General features: G+C 43.0%; 1 long non-coding RNA gene across 1 annotated transcript in view; it reads left to right on the plus strand.

The window, feature by feature from the left end:
• Window positions 1–21,809, plus strand: part of LOC115836740 — a 69,381-nt gene that overhangs the window by 24,427 nt on the left and 23,145 nt on the right. The window lies entirely within an intron of this gene.

The raw sequence follows: 21,809 nt of genomic DNA on the forward strand, positions 1-21,809 counted from the left end.
TTGACTTAAGAAAAGTTCGTTTTGGAATATCAGCTCGAGGGAGACTGGTTGCTGTCGTGTTACTCAAGGATGAACCCCCATCAGTTCCAGCAATGCCTGGCACAGCTTATGGGCTTCATTAGTGAATTAATTAATTAAACATTTAACATGTCTTTGAGTAAAAAAAAAAAAAAGTGTTGGGTGTTTTGTGAGGGCTTCTGATAGAACTGATAGAACCATAGTTTGTCCATGTTTTCCCACTTCCATGGGGGCGGAAGTCACCCTGGATGAGTGGGATTTATAAAGGCCATGCCTCCAAATGAATGAGAAACATGAAGCTACAAGGCTGCCTCTGAGACTGGGAGTGAAACGCTCTTCTCTGGGTCTGTATCTTCTCTCACTTCTACATCCTCTTTCCCAGAAGTATACATTATGATGCTCATTGAACCCTCCCGGCCTCCTCCAAATTTAGAATTTTAGAATCATTTGATTTTAAGAAATGTTTTTCAAGGTGAGCAAATTCACATCATCAATACATGTTGGCTTTAACCTTCAGATCCGGTCACAGCGTTTCTGATTAAACCCCCTACCTCCCTCCTACGCCAAGCCTTTGAAATATTATTTTACAAAATAGTTGCTGTTGGACATAAATAGAATTTCTCTCCTGCTCTATTCTGTGTGGCTTACTCGTATGTCTTCTGCGTCCATTACCACCACTTCCTCATTCTACCTGATGAAATCTATGCTACGGGAAGACAGGCATTTTTGACTCCTTTGTTTAATAATGTATCTCAAAGAACTGGAACAGCAGCTGACTCAGATAAGTGAGCAATAAAAATGTGTTACACAAGTGACAGGTTTCAGTGTTTCCACCATTGAGACATTGCCCTAGATGCAGTGGGTGTTACTGTGAGAAATCATAGCCTCGACCTTTGAAATACTTGTAGTCTAGCATAGCAGGGAAGAGCAGGGACTTTATTCTGAATTATCCTCTAGCTCCTACAAGAAAAAAGAAGTGAGGAGAAACATCAGAAGAGGAGAGAAAATAAATTACAAAGAGTTACTTTATTTTCCTGTAGGTACTGGGCATTTGCACTCTCTTCCTATGAAATGTATATGTAGAATTGTTATTTTGTAATATTTTCACGTTCGTTTATAAAAGTAAAGACTTCCATTATATTTATATAATCACTGTTACATATATTGTGTGGATGTTTTTTTCTGATTCATCGTGGATCACATACTTTGTTTTCCATATCAATTGCTGTAAGTGTTTATTAATGAACTCGTAAATAATCATATCTGTCAACATGGTTTTAGAATGAGAGAAAATATAAACAGAGAAATGTGCCCCTGGGTGGGGGGAAAAAGAAAAGGAGAAAGAAAAGAAGGCCGTGTAGGTGTATGTGCGACGCTTCCAAAACCCCATGAACTGAGCTGCTCACCAGCCGCCCTGCAGTGCCTGTCCTGGGGCCCTACGGTCACCAGAGGGTCCGTGTGGGGTAAATCCTACTGTGAACCTGGGCTCACTCTCTCTGCAGCTCCTGTCAGCCCTATTCTACCCATGTCTCTGCTTCTGCTATTGCTGCTTTGCATGCCTGAATCCTCTTCTTCTCTCCCATCTCCTGTTTGCCTGGCAAACTCCTACTCATTCCTCAATGCCCACTCACCCATCCTTTTTTCTGTGAGAGCTTCCCGGCTCACTGATCTTTTAAGACCTTTCTACTACTATGGCTGATAAGAACAATAGCTTACACTTTCCGAGGACTTGCTATGTGCCAGTATGTGGAATGAATGAATGTCTTTATGCATTTCTCTACACTAAGTCCTCGGAGTACAGAAACCACAGCACAGAGAAGTGAAGTGCCCAATTCAGCCCAAGTACACTTTGTCATTTCTCCCATGTATCTTTTTACCCATTAACTTTTGAGGGAAAGAACCACATTGCTCATTTCCTTGTATCTTCAGATCCCTGTACAAGCTGAACGCTTACTGGATGTGTAATAAATATTCCTTGAAGAGCTGGGTAATTACTCTCTTGAACTCCTGGGTATCTCGTCCCAACTACTCCCCCATCTGCAAGGTACCTGTTAAATTATTTTATGCCAAGGTGAAAATAGTAAAGGTTTTGGCATTTGAAAAGAGGGTTGAATACAAAATGTAATGCTTAGCCTGAGATAAGTGGTGGAATTTTAGGTCAGCGTCACCCTGGAGGCCGCTTTCTGGAATCCTTCAATTTACACAGCTGAGTGGATTCCTTAAAGGTGCTGCGGTTTGGAGGCTTGAGAGTGGAGCGGGGCCCTCCTGCTGGCGGGAGCTGCTTCCTTCTGCCTTGGCGCCCATAGCATCCGAGGCTGTGTTCATCAAAGCAGACAACACGCAGCTTCCAGTACAGCTGCTGCAGGAATGGAAAGCTAAACGATTCCAAGCGTGGAAGGGGAATGAATGCTGAGAAATATGGCAACCATGTGGGAGAGTCTTTTGGTCCTCACCGCAGACACCACGGGTGATACACAAAGGAATCTGACTTGTAATAGAGCAGGAAAGACAACAGCAGCAGCAACAACAACAAAAACAGCAATAATAAAAGTCAACACATACAATAGTCACTTTTGCAAGGTGTCACTCTCAGTTCTTAACAGGTGTCAATTCACCGAGCCTTCCAACAGCGTTGTGTGGTAGATACTCATTCTCATTTTACGGAGGAAGAAATCGAGAAAAAGAAAGACTATGTAACTTTCTGAATGTCATACAGCTAGTAGCACAAGATAAAAAGTGTAAAAAGGACCCTCCCACCATCATACCCCAAACACACGAATAAAATACTAGAAATAAAAGGAATAACTTAAGCACATAAGATTGAAATTTACACATAATATAGAAATGGAATACAGAATGATGTGTTTTTAGATATTGGCATTTATCAGAGTTAGTGACTTTGGAAGTGTAAATAGAATAGGGGCAATAACCTCATCTTGAGTTAAAATTTTAATATCTTATTCACGGTGGATGTTTTTGCATTAGTTTTGACTCTAAAATTGCATTAAAGTATTATTTGTCTTGATTACTGACTTGTTTGGCAACCCTTTAAGTGATGTTTAAGGCAAATGTGTGCAGGATGGACACAGCGGATGGACGTGAAAGCCTCCAGAGCCCAGAGTAAGAGGAACAGCGTTCCCGTGTGGGCGGCAGGTTCACAGAAGACAGAACAGATGCCTGAAGGGGAAAGGGCAGAACCCTCCAGAAAGGGCTGGAGTCGCAGGAAAAGACTGCTTGGATTCCTGCCTCAACTGCTTACAATTCCAATTTTTTTTTTCTTTACAGCTGGGGGTGGAGGAAATAAAAATGCTAAATGAAGCTGAAAATTCTCTTGGATCAGAAATTAAACATAAAACAATTAGTCCAAGAGGAAGAATTTTAAATAGAGTTTTGTAAAATTGAGTTTTAGTGTTAAGAATATTCTAATTGGCCACTGGCACTAAATAAAAATTATTTTTTTCTTACAAGTTGGTTCTCAGATTAGATGAGAAGAACTTTCAGTTTTACAAACTGAAGTTTGTGGAAGAGGCGTCTCTCTGTATTTCAGGTGTGGTGTGCACACTCACACTCACGTACACACCTCAAACAGTACCTTCAGAATACTTACCTAAATGACTACTACCCAAGTGTTGAAAACCAAATAGCTTAGGAACCCAAACTTTGCTTCTTCTAAAATTTTGACTTAAAATTATAATTGCTTTGTTGTCAATGCTCATTGTATTTAATAATAGAGGTAACTCATGCTTCCTAAACAGAATTTGTAAAAAGCAGAAAAGGTGGGTGATGTTTTCTGGTTTTTATTTGGTCTATTCAGTGGTTGGTTAATAAAGACTGTTGTTATAGCAGCAGTTCGTTTTCTTACTTGATAAAGAAAGGACTAAATGAATATTTCTAAGTTGCCAGAGAGTGCTAAAAACACTTCAGTCTACATTAAAATAGTTATACTACACAGTCTATATAGGTTAAAAATACTGGAACTTCTATTTCTCACGTATACAGTAAAATTTTATTTATATCAGACAGTCTCCAGTTATCGCTAAATCTTCCTGATTCTACAAAACAAGAGTCAACCTACTCCAGGGTGGTACAAAATATTTACCTTCAGAAGGTAACACACAGCAAGGCAGGGAACCCGTGTGCCGGGGACAGGGGACAGCCCTCAGTGAAGCATGTGCTGGGGACAGGGGACAGGGCTCAGTGAAGAAAGAGGGTTGCTGGATGGAAGCTGGGGAGGGGCGGACTGTGGGGGACCCTCACCCCCAGGGCCCACCTGCAGGTCTGGGCACCTTCAATAGCTGGGAGGGAAATAAATAAATTCTCTGTTTTTCTTTTTTTTCTCGAGATGGAGTCTCGCTCTGTCACCCAGGCTGGAGTGCAGCAGCCTGATCTCAGCTCACTGCAACCTCCGCCTCCCGAACTCAAGCGATCCTCTCACCTCAGCCTCTTAAGTATGTGGGACTACAGGCACTTGCCGCCACACCTGGCTTATTTATTTATTTATTATTTATTTATTTATTAATTATTTTAGAGATGGGATTTTGCCATGTTGGCCAGGCTGGTCTTGAACTCCAGACCTCAACTGATCCACCCGACTCGGCCTCCCAAAGTGCTGGAATTACAGGCATAAGTCACCTCACCTGGCCATTGCTTTGTTTTTTTTTTTCCAAAGGAGATATATAAAACGTACATATTCAGGTATTTGGAGATTTTTCCTTCTGGTTAGGACATAAAACATCATAGAGAGACATACACAGCCTAACAGTGAGGAATAGTCAGATCATCTCTAATACCATAGGCTCCTACAGCCTGTGGGAACGCTGAGGACCCAGAAGAACCTAAATGAGCCAGAGTCTAGAACGTAAGGAGCCTGCCCCAAAGGAGGAGACACAAGCTGCGTCCCACGCCTGGTGGGGTGAGTAGGAGGTGAGGAGGTGAGAAGCCCCAGCAGGATTTCTTACAAGCCCTGGTGGCCAGTGGCCACCTTGATGGACCGGAATCCCAGGGGATGCCAGCATATCCACCAGCCAGGGTTTCACCACAAGCCGGGGTGTCATCCGCAGAGGGATGAGCATACTTCATGCACACAGTGGCCTGGGGACCCTCAAGACATCGTGCCGTGCAAAAAAAAGTTGATGTAAAGAACACCAAGAGTGGCTGCTTTGAGGGTGACTGCGAAGGGGCCCAGAGAACCTTGTGCTGTGGTTTGCAGGGATGCCCACGCCCAGGGTGGCCACACGGTGTTGTGTGTAACGAACACCTTAGCAAGAACAAAGCATTTGGGCATCCTGCCCGAAGGAAGTTGATCACGTATGAGTGCACACATATATTTCAAGTTATTTAAAAATAATTAATTAACCTGCTTTTGAAATAGTACTATTTTATAACTTTTGCATTCTTTTTTTGCTCTTACTAGAGTGAAAGAAGATAGAAGCTTTAATTTATAGGAATTCCTCTGTTTTTCTTTGTAAAACTTGCATAACAGCTAAGGTTTTGATGGTGAATCTGTATTTTCCAGGTGTACTATTAAGATTTCACATTCTATTGAGATCTCTATTTCACCATCTGGCACAAGTTTCTAAATTCATCGTTTTCTTGACCTTTTCATTTCTACGTTTGCCTCAGCAGCCTACATTTAAACTCAGCGTCAGCCTCCTCCCATAGACATGAGCCTGGTGAAGAGGAGAGCTAAGGACTGTCAAATAAGTTATCCATTAAGAAATCCCGATGTGTTTGTATTCAAACTTGAGCTTCATAACTTTGAGTCACTAGGAAATGCAGTGATTTAATGAGAAGCAAGCCAGTTAAGGAAGTAAGCTGTTGAAGAGGGTTGAGTAAACATCTTCAGCAATGTGGCAGAGAATCAGAACATGGAGATTCCTAAGCCCTAAGACTCTGAATTTGAATTTCACGTGGGAAGGGCTTTGCCGGAGAGATTTTTAAAATTCAGGATGTCGTTTCAATTAAATTACAACTCTGAATTAGACATAAATCAACCCGGTCGGTTTTGGTTTCATTTTTAGCACAAAGAGCCTATCATCTCCTGCATTTCGTTCAAAGCTAATTAAATATGGATTTATGGCTCCTGGTACCTCGAATACGGGAGGACTTCCCGAACCTGCCGGCCCTGTGGGAAGGGAACTCTTTTGTGCATAGTAACTGAATGTCAGACGTTTGCCACCACACTCTGCTTCAAGGAGCTAGATGTATTTTCTAGATGTGTAAACAAGTCTCATAAAACTCTCATTGTTTTCCATGCCTAGTAACAGTGTGAATTCACCACAGACTGAAACTCTCTGTTTGCCGCCAACAGGATTCCAGCACAATGGGTCCTGTTCTCACCCGCCAGGCCTTCCTTTCTTGACATTCTTGTTCTACCAAGCGTAAGCACAGTGAGCACACATGCCATTTCCTTATTCAGACCATCCTTCCCCCTCTCTGTCCCCAGCAAAAATGTGCTGTTGAGGATTTTCAGTGACGGTGGTGGGTTAGTAAATCTACTTGGGCCAAAGATACGGATGGCCTCGAAAACCCAAACACTGATTTAGTCTCGTCGTCACTGCTGTGTCCTCTCTGGAGTGACCCGCTGCCCTTAGCTCAGGATTTCACACTTGCAGGTTGGAGAGAAGAAATGCCCCAAACAAAGATGCCCAGTGGCTTCTGTCCAATCAAAGATAAGCCACATCGTTATGCAGAAATGTGTTCTCCTGGGAGGGGTAGGTCCAAGGATATGAGAAAAATCTATTTTTCAATAACAAATGGATATTAAATGCAGTAAACTAGTGTAGCAAAAACTGTTGCTGTGTCTTTTGGGAGAGACATGGCAGCTTTGATACCCACAGAAGGATGGTCTCTGCAGACGCAGACGGGGTCAGCTCCTGCCCTCCTCACACCTCAATACAGTTTTGAGAGATGGCAGGGCGCCTGGCCGCTAAAATACTTTTGGATTTTAAAAAAAAAGTGATCAAGAAAGTAACCAAAAAAGTTTTGATTAAGCAAAGAGAGACTTTGTTGAAAATCCATTTGAAGAGGGGGAGGTCGCAGCATGGGACGTCCGATGTAGCATGAATAACAGAGAGAATAGAGGAGGAAGTGCTGGGAGAAATCTGGACCTTTCCCAAGAAATGGCTTCTATAGAAGGGGCCCTGCTTCTTTCTGTCAGAGGCCTCTCAGGACTGCGTCAGTGTGTTTTGAACTCGGTCCTAAGAGACAAGATTGTCAAAAAGGCATGTGTCAATTATTCTGTGGTTTTTGACTACACACACATACACACACACACACACACACACACACACACACACACTCCGAAAATATTTTATGGTGTTTCTTAGTAAAAAATAAATAAAAATTTCCCTTTTTTTTTTTGAGACAGAGCCTGTTACCCAGGCTAGAGTGAGGTGGTGTGATCTTGGCTCACTGCAACCTCCGCCTCCCAGGTTCAAGTGATTCTCCTGCCTCAGATTCCCGAGTAGCTTGGATTACAGGTGCTCACCACCCTGCCCAGCTAATTTTTGTATTTTTAGTAGAGACGGGGTTTCACCATTTTGGCCAGGCTGGTCTCGAACTCCTGACCTCAGGTGATCCACCCACCTCGGCCTCCCAAAGTGCTGGGATTACAGGAGGGAGCCACCACACCTAGCCGAAAATTCCCTTTTGAAACTCAGTGCATAGTTTATACCAGGAAAAAAAAAAAAAGTAATACTAGGTTCCACTCCCTGCTGCTATTGAGATACTGAAGTCTTGTTCTGGGGCTGAGGATGGAAGCCTGTCTCTCTCGCCCTTTGCTCCAGTAGGCATGAGCTCATGCAGGGAAAACTCCCCACATGTGGTTGGGACCTTGTCCCAGGTATGGGGATGGCTGCTGTTGCTTTCCAACACCACCTGGCAATAGTCACCCGGTTCTCTCTCCCCGGATAAAGCTCAGTGACTGGTAGCACACCTGGCCTCCATCCATTTCTCAGGAAGATGATATGGTTAAGTCCGTGAGATACTTTCCTATGGATGCTGGAGTTTTAGTGCTCTTGATTTTGAAGCTAAAAGCAGTCACCCTTAGAAGGGATTGTTCTCGTGTCTTTGTTGACATAACAGCAAATAGGAAAACACAGGTACCTATTAACGCGGGGCCAGCGACACACAGCCCGCTGCCCATATACCGGAGTCCCACATCAGCGGATTCAACCAACCGCAGATGGAAAAAGCTATACAAAATAACACAGCCCGGCACAGTGACTCACGTCTGTAATCCCAGCACTTTGGGATGCAAAGGCAGGTGGATCACTTGAGGTCAGGAGTTTGACACCAGCCTGGTCAACACAGTAAAACCCTGTCTCTACTAAAAGTACACAAATTAGCCCGGCATGGTTGTGCATGCCTGTAGTCTCAGCTACTTGGGAGGCTGAGGCACAAGAATGGCTTGAACACAGGAGGCGGAAGCTGTAGTGCGCTGAGATGGCACCACTGCACTCCAGCCTGGGTGACAGAGTGAGACTCCACCTCAAAAAAAAAAGACAACAATAAAGATAATACGAACAAAAAATACAGTACAACAACTATTTCAATGGCATTTATATTGTATTAGACATAAGGAATCTAGAGATGATTTAAAGCAAACAGGAGGATGTGCATCGGTTATATGCAAACACTACACCATTTTGTGGATTTTGGTAGTCATTGATGTTGTGGGGAGGGTGTGCTGGAGCCAATTCCCCAGGGATACCGAGGATGACTGTATTCAAGCTGAAACTCAGCCCACAGTTGGGAAAACATCCAGTTTTCAAGGTGGTACCTTCAGCTGTTTCACAGGAAAGATCAACTTGGCCTTTTTCTTTGGGAGCCAGACACAAAGCAGTGTCTTCCTTCAGGTTCACTGCTATAGAAAACCTGCAAGTCTTTTTCCTCAATAATTGAGGTGTTGGTGTTCCTTCTCCTTCTCTGCCCACATTTTGCTGTGACTCAAATTCCTCAAATAAGAGTGAGATAGCACAGACTGGGAAAAATCCAACTCAGGAGAGTTCGAGGCCTGGCAGCGTCAATGGCGGGCATGTCCAAGCCTCTCCCTGTTGGAGCTGATTCTGTTCAAGACAGGGAGCAGCTGATGCTTTGGGGAACTGAAGTGGGGACCCCCACACACACCATCTCTACTCCCACCCGCTCTCGGACCCAAGTGGGAACAGCTGTTTCAGCAAGACTGAAATATTAGACTTAGCTGCGGTTTAGTCCTGTCCTAGACTCTGCAGAACTTTTTTTGGCTCTTTGCAAGGGCGTAATGAGTCATGCATTTCACAAGCATTTTCTAAAACGGGGAAACGCCTCCCTATTTGAAATAAGATTCTCCTATGAAAAGAAACTGTGTCAAAAACACCAAAGGACTAATCCACGCACTGTGTAACTTTCATTCCTCCTGCTTGAGTCTCTGCTAAAGACCGGTTTTAACTGTTAGAAGCCTGAAACCCAATCCTGTTATAAATCAAGAAGCCAAATTCCCTTTGGGCTTATGTCGGAGCAAACAAATCAGTGCCTCCTCTAATACTAAAGATTAGGTCACAGGCCAGAGGAAACCTAACCTGCTTTGTGGGTTTAGAGCTGAAAGAGCTGTACAAAAGAAAGAGAGAGAGAAAAAGAAAGAAAGAAAGAAAGAAAGACAGAAAGAAAGAAAGAAAGAAAGAAAGAAAGAAAGAGAAAGAGAGAGAAAGAAAGAAAGAAATGAAGGAAGGGAGAGAAAGAAAGAAAGAAAGGGAGGAAGGAAAGAAAGAGAGAGAGAGGGAGGGACGGAGGAAGGAAAGAAGGAAGGAAAGAAAGAAAAAAGAAAGAAAAGAGAAAGAAAGAGAGAGAGAGAAAGAAAAGAAAGAAAGAAAAGAAGGAAGGAAGGAAAGAAAGAAAGGAAGGAAGAGAGAGAGAAAGAAAGAAGGAAAGAAAGGAAGGAAGGGAGGGAGGGAGAGAGAGAGAAAGAAAGAAAGAAAGGGAGGGAGGAAGGAAAGAGAGAGAGAGGGAGGGAGGGAGGAAGGAAAGAAGGAAGGAAAGAAAAAAGAAAGAAATAAAAGAAGGAGAAAGAAAGAAAGAGAGAGGGAGAAAGAAAAATTCTTGGCCTAACCCTTGACCAAATGTGAAATGCATGTCATAGGTGGATGGAATGTCGTTCTGCTCCTTGAAATCATCATTTTTAGCGACAGATTCATAACACAGTCACTTTTCCATGATGGCATCTCCACGTTATTTTGACCCTTAATAACCATCCCAGGCACCAAAAGCAACCACCAGGTTCTATCACAAGCACTTTCCTGATACCTTAAAAATTTTCAGAGTCTGGGGCTCGTAATTTCTCTTTATGTCCCTGTAAACCCCAAATCAATCTCGACTTCCCTGCCCTTTCATCCAACTGAGGCTGAGAACTTTCTCCCCGAAGAAAGAAAAGCCAGGCATTCAGAGTCACATGTGGTGTGGACTGTTTCTGGTTAGATGACTCAGCCCATTTTTGTGGATTTCCCAAGATGCTTTCCGAAATTCTGTTGAAAAATATCTTGTGTGATCTGGTAACAAATTAAACAAAAGGCAAACCACCAAGTGCTTGCCTGTTTGAAAAGGCCAACCACAAAATACTCTGATTCACGGTGACCTATCGTGGGGGAGAAGAAGCTCTGGATCATCAGTTAAATTCTAACTTCCACAAACCCCGGCTCCCTGGATTCCTTTCTGAGGCTTTAATGAAAGATAGAGGGGGGTTGGCTGCATTTCAAATAACTCTAAGGCTCATGACACCAAGATACTTTTTAAGGTTTCAGAAAACTTGCCCTCCTCAGCTGACCATGCCAAGGTGCACTGGTGGCTTTGGTTTGCATTATTGTGCCCTCTTCAGTTTTAAAAGTATTGAGAGACAGAGGATGCTTGTTTGTTTTCATTTTGTTTTAATTCCAGGAGCTAAGTAATCACTTAATATATATTTTCTTTGACAATTAACAAAAGTGATTCATACTTTTTGTGGAAGTCTATTTTCTTTCCAGCGGCACACGCCCACATTTCTTTGGTGACTTACTCACAGAGCAGAACAATAAGCACCGAATCTGTTTTTCACCAACCAGGATTCCTCGCCAGGCTTTTCCCAGCATACTCATGCAGATGGAATTTCTGGCTCACGCTTCATCCTTTTGCTGTTGTTGTTGTGTTTGTTGAGGTTGTTGTTGGGTGTTTTCCTCTGAACTGAAAAAGGGATATATCTGTGCCCTCCCTGATCTCTTGGGAAGCTGACAAAACAAAGAAGCGTACATGCCCAGCACACACAGCCCTGCCCAACCCTGCGGTGTAGTTTGTCCTGCCCGAATACACGAACCACAAAGTGCGCTCATTCACAAACACACAACTTCCTTTCCTGAACGACAGCGCCTCCCGCTACCACTGGAAAGGGTATTCCCCGGCTGTCTGGGAGCTGTCCTGCCCCGCCGCATGGGTGTGGAATTTGCAGTTTTGCAGAGAAGCCACCAAGACGATGTAATTTGCTTGCTCTTGGTAAAGTTGTTTTGTTGTTGTTGCTGTTGATACTATTTCTCTTTCTGGAACTGAAATGTTGGCCTTTGGAGAATTCCTATGCTATAACGAGTACACAGACTTGGGAAAACTTAGCACACCAAGAGAAGGAGTGGCACTATGTGTTTTGCCAAAAACCATCAGAAATTTCCTGTTTTCCACGTCTGGGATGTAACTTTAACTTTTAGGGTCAGAGTTGCTCTCTCCCTGGGAAGCTGCAACTTTTTATTCCTGACTTCTTCAAGGGCTTGTGAAAGATCTCCAGTGTGCTTCTAAAAAATATACAAATGCCTTTTTAAGAAAACCCTCTGTGGAGCTGCACTCATTGGATTTGAAACCAGATGCATTCAATTTGCCTTTAAGTCTTCCCCAGCTCATCCTCAAGGTAAACAAAGAAAACTCAAGCGAGTGTACAAAGAATTTTATTTTGCCCTTGAAGATAGTAAAACAACTTCAGACATTGAATAGTCAGTGAACAATCAAAAAGTTACACTAACATCTAATATTTAAAATGGCTTCAGTCAGTAAGAACCTAAATGTCATAATTTTCATTCTATATAGACCTTATTAATGACTGTTAGAGTATATAATGTGTGTATATTTATATACATGCACTGAATGTTAGAATATATGTGTGTGTGTATATATATACATACACACTGAATGTTGGAATATATAATATACACACACATTATATATTCTAACATTCATTGATAAAGTCTGTATCTATTAATGGCATTATATATATTAAAGACATAATATATAACGATACTTTTATTGCCAAAAGGGAAAACTGCAAAAAAATAGATATTTTTACATTTTTAAGAACAAAGTCTAGGTCAGGCACGGTGGCTCACGCCTGTAATCCCAGCACTTTGGGAGGCTGAGAAGGGCAGATCATGAGGTCAGGAGATCAAGACCATCCTGGCTAACATGGTGAAACCCCATCTCTACTAAAAATACAAAAAAATAGCTAAGCGTGGTGGTAGGTGCCTGTAGTCCCAGCTACTTGGAAGGCTGAGGCAGGAGAATGGCATAAACCCGGGAGGCGGAGCTCGCAGTGAGCTGAGATCAGGCCACTGCTCTCCAGCCTGGACAACAGAGCAAGACTCCGTCTCAAAAAAAAAAAAAACAAAGTCTAATGGTTCCTAAAACATTAAAAAGATATTGTTAGTTGTTTCTGAACAGAGAAGTACCAATGCAAGCAGTCAATGAGATAAGATTAGATTCTGTAGAAACTTCCTGAGAAGCCAGTCTCCAATCTATAATCTCCTTATTCCTTCCTTCAAATCTTAAACCCACTGAATACAGATTTTAGCTGAAATATAGCCATATACATAACATCACTTACTCTAAAAATTTCCTCCATGAAACTTAAAGTTGAAAATAGAAACACTGCCCACGTTCCCTGAAAAATCACCCTATAATTATTCCGGAAAATGCTCAGACGCGTCCTACGTTGTGTAAAGCAGAGGGAGCTCTGACCACTCGGTGTCCTGGCTGTGCCATGTGCATGAAAACAGGAGGGAGGCACTCGCTCTGTGACTCTGTGATGCTGCCATGGCTGGGGCCTGAGCCGCCCGTTCCTATCCCGTCACCCCCGTCTCCCGTGCAGGCTTCTGAGAGTAAGCTGTGAGCAGTGGTTCCAGGCATCCCTGTTTATATTCACTCATGTTCCTGCAGGTGAGCTTTCATTCCTGAAGTTTGTGTAATGCTGAAGTTACAGTTTTACAAGCAACATTGAAAACGGCTTCCTGCTGTAACTTTCAGGAAGAGGAAGAGCTGTGTTAAACCAAACTCTGGAGGCCAGTGACTGCATGTTTGCTTCCACAGGAGCCTGGTCTGAGCTGCAGATTGTCAGAGTCATGTTGCCTTACGTCCTCACAGCCAGGAAAATGTTTGTCCAGAGGAGATCACTTTAAAAAATGTTCATCAGGTTGACAGTTATAAGACCATAATATAAGGACTTCACCCTGCTGATGAGGGAGACTCAAAGAATGAGAAAAGTACAGCTTTGGTAACTTTTGAATGAGTTCCATACTTGTCATAAACACAGACCAACCCAAGTAAACTCCGAAGTTCAACTGTGGCATGTTCTTCAGGCTGCACCAGAAAAGGCAGAGCAGTTAGGCTAATCCCAGGCTAGCGCAGAGAAGTTGGGAAGAATGTTCATCTCGCTCAGTCAGAATTCAGACACAGGAAGGGGAGTGGGTGGTTACCAGGCTTAATATCTTCAGTAAGGCTTTTTCTCCAGCAAGACGCAGAAATCCTTTTATAACCTGTTGTTTTCTTCCTCTAACCACTTACGTTTCCATGTGTCACCCTTTCCTTCTTGATAACATTTTGATAATCATTTGTCCTAACAAAGCCCAGAGAGGCGTTGAAAGAAGCACATGAGATTATGGTTAGGAAAGCACTTTTGAAAATGCTATGTAAACACAATGCTGTCACCATCTACTTGCAAAATTGTGGACAGAAACAACTGCCTTACACACACCTGTGAAATACCAGACTGATTTAATCTGAAAGGAAGGCTTCATTCCAAAGCTACTGATCACTTCTGATCATTAAACATATGCAGATACGCACAGTTAAAAAGTAGTTTTTAGAAAAAGGTAAAATTATCATTCTCATACACATATAAATAAATAGATGTTTAAGAATATATTTAACTTGCACTTTGGGAGGCCGAGGTGGGCGGATCACGAGGTCAGGAGATCAAGACCACGGTGAAACCCCGTCTCTACTAAAAATACAAAAAAATTAGCCGGGCGTGGTGGCGGGTACCTGTAGTCCCAGCTACTCGGAGAGGCTGAGGCAGGAGAATGGTGTGAACCCCGGAGGCAGAGCTTGCAGTGAGCCGAGATTGCGCTACTGCACTCCAGCCTGGGCGACAGAGCGAGACTCCGTCTCAAAAAAAAAAAGAATATATTTAACTTGTAGGATGTGAGGGAATTAAACAGATGTTATAACCGATTCAAAGAACAAATCAAAATGACACATAAAATATATGCAGCAAAGGAACATTGAGATCAACTGCAAATAAGCATGAAATTGGAGGGAGAGGAGGTCAATGAAACCACTATCAGCAAGTACAGAATTTGCACATCTGTCCTATAGTTTTTGTAAGTTGCCTATAATTTACAAAGAATTGCATAGGAATGCAAAATTAATGCACACGGTTGAATTCTGATAACCCTGAAGGGTGTGCTCTAGATCATGCAGTTTTCTAGTGAAACACAAGACTCCTACACACCCAAGTATACAGACTCTTTACATTCATAATTGGTCATGTTTTATGGGAAGACAGCCACGCTTATGTCTCAGTGGCTGCTCAACCTACACAGCACCACTGAGCAGTTACCGTGGAGACCACCCAGCCTCCAGAGCATTTACTTTTTGGCTTCTTGTAGATAGTTTGCCGACCCCTATTTGTATCAATATATGGCATTGCAAACCATATTTAGTTAGTTATGCATTTATTTCCTAATTAATGAGTGCCCAGTGGGTGCACTGGCATCTCCCCCTTAGTGGAATTCTTCTTAGCCATGGACATTTGTAAGCTAAGACTTAGGATCATCATTAAACATAAAACGCTACATAAATCAAGTGGCTACCAACTTTTTAAATTATTATTTTGAGTTTTGTTAAATGTCTTATTTTTAATAAACTAGCAAACAAAGATAGTGCTGTCTGAGCAATGAAGATGCCCATCCAACTGTCGAATCTAGACCCTGAACACTGAAATGCTCTCTCCCTGACCCGACCTTGGTCAACCTCCTCTAAGCTGTCTTTCAAGGCCTGTCCTTGGGCCTATTTCTTAAGAACAAGAATCTTGCTCAAGTCAGTTCGAGAGTCCCCTACCCTTGATTCCAATCACTCTTCGTAGCTGATCACATCCCTCACTCCTCAGCATCCCTCAGTTGACATCTGCCCACCTTGACCTGCCTTCAACAAGACTCCTGTCCAGTCCATTTATCCAAAATTTTTTTTTCCCCGATGTTCCCTCTTAGTAATTTTCCATTCACCGACCCCCTGCCCTGCTCCAAGGCTGTAAATTCTCACTTTTCATTATTGTATTTCAAGTTGAGCCCAATATGTCTTTCCTAGTCATTGCAGTAGTCCCGTTAAATAAGATCTTCCGTGCCATTTTCAAACAAGGGTCAGCATAACTTTTCTTTAACAATAGGTATATCTAGGCAAGTCATCAATCTTAGGATGGCAGAAATTATATATCCCCAAGCATATGGAAGGTATTTGAGTAACTTAGCATTTCTGTTCCCTTTACCCTCTTGTTTTTATTTTAATTTACTTTACATTCTGCTATAAAAAAAAAACAAGGATTCTGAAATCTCTAATAAAACACATTACCTAGATTATAAAGGTCTAAATGAAGATGCTGGGTGCCTGGGAGACTGGGCCCCATACCTCCAGGATCACTCCTAACCAGTGCATCTTATATATATAAGTTACGGCAGGCAGGTTCCTACAATGAGCAGACCCAAAAATGCATGGTAGCTTAAACACGACAAAGTAATATAACAGAATTATGTAAGTGAATAAATTACTGAATGATCAACATCTACACAAAGACCCTATGATCTTCCCCATTTACCTTCTAAGTTCACCCTATAATCATCTAAAGAATATGGAGAAGAGACTCATGGAAAGTCCTGCTGGATCCAGTTTGGAAGTAACTCACTTCCCTTCTGCTTTCATTCATTACCAAAACTCACTGGTGTGGATGCTTCTGACAGCAAGGCAGGCTGGAAAATGTGGTCTCTACCTGCAGCAATTTCCTAATATGGGAAGCAAAATACAGGCAAGTCCTCCTGGCCTCCAGACTCAATATTAACTTATTGATTAAAGCTTGAGATTTCTGCAAGAACACAAACTCTCTTATTCTATAAACTAGCCATGCTGATTTTAAAATACAAACATGCCTAAAGACAGAGATAATGATAGGAAAGTCATCCTCATTATGGTGCAAGTAGCTTATTGTAGCTACACATTGTGATGTGGTATGGTGTTGGGAGACCATTGTTCATGAGTCTCTTGGGTTTCTTACTGTAACTACAAGTTGTGATGTGGTATGATGATGGGAGACCATTGTTCTTGGGTCTCTTGTGTTTCTCATTGTAGCTACAGGTTGCGATGTGATATGGTATTGAGAGACCATTGTTCTTGGGTCTCTTGTGTTTCTTATTGTAGCTACAGGTTGTGATGTGATATGGTATTGAGAGACCATTGTTCGTGGGTCTCTTGGGTTTCCTATTGTACCTACAGGTTGTGATGTGGTACAGTGTCTCTTGGGTTTCCTATTGTACCTACAATTTGCGATGTGGTACGGTGTTGGGAGACCATTGTTCGTGGGTCTCTTGGGTTTCCTATTGTACCTACAGGTTGTGATGTGGTACAGTGTTTGGAGACTATTGTTCGTGGGTCTCTTGGGTTTCCTATTGTACCTACAGGTTGTGATGTGGTACAGTGTTGGGAGACCATTGTTCATGGGTCTCTTGGGTTTCTGCCTCTCTTGTGAGCAGAGGCACAGGTTACCTTTGCTTTGGACAATCTTCTCAAGGAAGTTTGTAGAGTGAACAACTTGGGGGACAGTGATCATGTCTCCTTCAGAGAAAAGGACCAATCCACTTGCAGCCTGGGAATATGGATCCTGCCTCCCCCTAGAGGATCATGCTGTAAAAGATCTGGGACCCATCATCTTTGGGTTCCACCCTTGTGATATAGCCCAATGTGTATGCAGGTATCACTTGGCTCTTTGTGCTGCCTTGTGGGAACTGAGTTTTGCGAACCAGCATAATAGAAATGATATCTAGACAACTGTAATTGCTGTGATAATAAATTGTCCTTTACCTGCAACCTGGGAACCTCACACCCTCTACCAGAAATCATGAAATGGCATCAGGCTAACAAGTTAGTGTACAAGTGGGGCAAAGTCTCAGCTCCTTCACAGACCTTGACAAGAATTAATTGTCATATAATTAAAAAAAAAAACAGAGGAGCTATGTGCTTTCATCTTCACCTAGAGCCAGACTTGTCATGCACCATTTGTAGAATAAAGGTACCGACGCCTCAAGTCTTGTTTAAGACCCTAGATCCATAAGCTTATAGAAGCAAAAGATGTTGCGAGCATGTTTCTTGCTATATATGCTTGCTTTGGAGGTGGCCAATTGTAGAATACTCATTCAGACACATTCTATTTTTTCATCTTTATATTCCTCTATTATACTGTTTATGTGTATTAGCTATACATATTATTCCAGATGATTCTTTAGAAGTTAATGACACTGTCCTAACCATGATGCATCTTAATAGGCACATTTAAGAATATATAAAAATACGTAAGTCCCCCTCACTCCAGAAAGAAGCAAATAACAAACCAAAATACATCATCACACACCAAGAATGTTCAGCCTTCTCTGAGGTGTGGGAACAAGATTTTAAACCAGGTTCTCCATCCTGATTGTATCAGATGTTGATGAGATTACATCACAACAAGGATCTTGCTATGAGTTTTTAAGGTGAAAATATATAACCTTAGAGTTGAAAAAAATCAAAAAGCTAATGTTGCCAGTTTGGGTACAACAAAGAGTATCTCAACAAGGTGACTTTAGGAAAACTCATGGGCTTCTAGTGATGAGATCAGTTGGTTTAGAGTAATAAAAGTAAATAATGGTTTCTGCGTGTCTTGAGGATTCAGTTAGTTAAATGGAATCCCCGCTGGGCTGGCTTCCCTGAGAATCTACTTGGTACATGTAAAGACGAGAAAGGTCATTTTTCCATAAGCAATTTCATTGTTTTGACTTTAATCTGAAGCAAATTATCCTTCTGCAATAAAAGTGAAGTGGTGTAATCATGCAGGGTACTTTCAAAGTCAGAAATATAATATTATGCCAGAATATTAAAATCACATTCAACTCATGTCTCTGGGTATATTTGATTATAATAGGGTCCTTTCCAGTTTATGTAATCACTGGATACAACAACAGTGAACTGATTATCAGCTAAGTAACCAGAGCCAGGGCCTGAGTGTTTGTGAATCTGAAGCTGTTACCTGTGAATAACCAAGACCTTACCATATACCTCCCTTTCAGTGAACATTATTGTCTCCAGAAATAATGAGTATGCACTGCAACAGATTTCTATCAATGTCTAATAGAATGGGAAATTAGAACCGGAAGAGAGTTGTCAAAGTTTTCTAAGTCTCCTGCCTAATTTTTATTAAACCTAATGCAGTATCTACACTTGATCAGATAGTCTATCACCATGAAGTAGAAGATTCTCAACACCTCTGTGACATAAATACTACAATCACCCCATGTGATGAAGGAAAACTGGGAAACCAAAGGATTTTTGAACGTCAGAAATGAGGTACACATCCAAGTGTTTCTGACTCCTGGGTCAAACTGGGATCGGGGCAGGGACGAGGAGGAGACAGCTCTAGGAAAGTGAGAATGCATCATCTGATAAGATGCCAGAAGAAATGACAAGAGCATAGGAAAATCTTTTCCCATTTTTCATGTGTCGGGAATTTAAACACGTCACCATTTGATTTCTCTGTAATAGACAGATCCCTCCTATTCGTCCATTAAAAATTACCATGTGTGGGCCGGGCACGGTGACTCACGCCTGTAATCCCAGCACTTTGGGAGGCTGAGGTGGGAGGATCATTGAGCCCAGGAGTTTGAGACCAGTCTAGGCAACATAGTAAGATCCCCATGTCTACCAAAAAAAAAAAAAAAAGAAAAGAAAAGATGATCATGTGCTAAGAGAAGGAGCTATTTGGTCTCTGGGGATGTTTCTGGTCTACGTATGGGCCGCAAGGTCCTCATTCAGGGCATTCTTTGAGCATTTCTATAGAGAGAAGAGTAACAAACAAGTTGGCATGGACCTAAAATTTTTTTTTTTTTTTGAAACAGAGTCTTGCTCTGTTGCCCAGGCTGGAGTGCAGTGACACAATCTAAGCTCCCTACAACCTCTGCCTCCCAGGTTCAAGGGATTCTCATGCCTCAGCCTCTGTCTGAGTAGCTGGGACTACGGGCACGTGTCACCACATCCAGCTAATTTTTTTCTTATTTTTAGTGGAGATGGGTTTTCAGCATGTTGGCCAGGCTAATCTTGAATTTCTGGCCTCAAGTGATCTGCCTGCCTCTGCTTCTTAAAGTACTGGGATTACAAGCATGAAATCTTTTTTTTTTTTTTTTTTTTTTTTTAAGACGGAGTCTCACTCTGTTGCCCGGGCTGGAGTTTAGTGGCACGATCTCAGCTCACTGCAAGCTCTGCCTCCCGGGTTCACGCCATTCTCCCGCCTCAGCCTCCCGAGTAGCTGGGACTACAGGCGCTCGCCACCATGCTCAGCTAATTTTTTTTGTATTTTTAGTAGAGACGGGGTTTCACCATGTTAGCCAGGATGGTCTCGATCTCCTGATCTCGTGATCCACCCGTGTCAGCCTCCCAAAGTGCTGGGATTACAGGTGTGAGCCACTGCGCCCAGCACAAGCGTGAATTCTTGACACAAATTAGATGGGAATGGTAGAGGTGGTTCTGTCTGGAAGTTAGGTCAAGGGAGGACAGTTTCCTCAGTATGCAGGCCAGCTGGAAGCCAAATGTCCACAGGAGTGCAGGATGGAGCAGAAAAAGCCACAGGAAGGGCTGTCACCCCCCAGGTGGGTGCAGGTAACCCCATCCAGATGGGTGCCGGTTCAGCCAGAAAAGAGCATGAGTATCCCAGTTTGTGAGCGCATGGTATCGAAGTGTGAATGCGTGCATATCTCAGCGTGTGAGAGCGTGAGTACCCCAGCGGGAATGCGTGCGTATCCAGTATGTGAGAGTGTGAGTACCCCAGCAGGAATGCGTGCGTATCTCAGCCTGTGAGAGCGTTGAGTCCCCCAGCGGGAATGCGTGCGTATCTCTGTGTGTGAGAGTGCGAGTACCCCAGCGGGAATGCCTGCGTATCTCATCGTGTGAGAGCGTGAGTACCCCAGTGGGAATGCGGGCGTATCTCAGTGTGTGAGAGTGTGAGTACCCCAGCGGGAATGCATGAGTGTCCCAGTGTGCGAGACCGTGAGTACCCCAGCGGGAATGCATGAGTGTCCCAGTGTGTGAGAGTGTGAGTACCCCAGCATGAAAGCATAAGTATTCCAGTGTGTGAGAGTGTGAGTACCCCAGCGGGAATGCATGAGTGTCCCAGTGTGTGAGAGTGTGAGTACCCCAGCATGAAAGCATAAGTATTCCAGTGTGTGAGAGTGTGAGTACCCCAGCGGGAATGCATGAGTGTCCCAGTGTGTGAGAGTATGAGTACCCCAGCGGGAATGCATGAGTGCCCCAGTGTGTGAGAGTGTGAGTACCCCAGCGGGAATGCATGAGTGTCCCAGTGTGTGAGAGTGTGAGTACCCCAGCGGGAATGCATGAGTGTCCCAGTGTGTGAGCGCATGAGTATCGAAGGGTGAATGTGTGAGTATCTCAGTGTGTGAGAGTGTGAGTATTGAAGTGGGAATGAGTGTGTATCTCAGTGTGTAAGAGTGTGAGTACCCCAGTGGGAATGCATGAGTACTCCAGTGCGTGAGCACATGAGTATCCCAGCATTAATGTGTGAGTATCCCAGCATTAATGTGTGAGTACCCCGGTGTGTGATCCCAGTGTTTGAATGCATGAGTACCCCAGTGTGAATGCATGAGTATCCCAGTGTGTGAAGGCTGGAGACATAGTGAAGTTATGTGATTCACTCTCACAAATCAAGAACCAACAACGTGGAAGGCTGGTGGGTTTGGCCCAGTAATGCACAGCATGGTTAGTGACAAAAAGAAGGAAGACTAAGTGCACAGCTGGCCAGCCCATTCAAAACAAAAGTGTGTAGAACCATGTGTGCATGTGTATATGTTTACCTGTGTGTGCGTGTGTGTGTGTGCATGTGTGTGTGTGTGTGTGTGTATTCTGAACCTGCCGAAACACTTAAAGCAGACAGGATACGATGCAAGTTTCTTCAACCAAAGCTGAAAAGTACATTTCTCATCTAGAGCGGGAATGAGAAGATAATTTGAAAAACATGAGTATTTTGTTAAATTAATCCAGGTAGAAGGAGGTCATCAGCTGTAATTTAATAAAACTAATTGGAAATTAACTACCAATAAATAATGTGTACCCTGAGGCTTTGAAATTTACCATAAAGCAACGTGGTGCACAGCACAGCTGCTCTGCATAGCTTGAGCGGGCCCCACAGGCAGGAAGGGGTGAGGGGAGGGAAGAGCAGGAAGTGCGGC

Source organism: Nomascus leucogenys, chromosome 9, assembly GCF_006542625.1.
Source record: "Nomascus leucogenys isolate Asia chromosome 9, Asia_NLE_v1, whole genome shotgun sequence".
NCBI classification, from domain to species: domain Eukaryota; kingdom Metazoa; phylum Chordata; class Mammalia; order Primates; family Hylobatidae; genus Nomascus; species Nomascus leucogenys.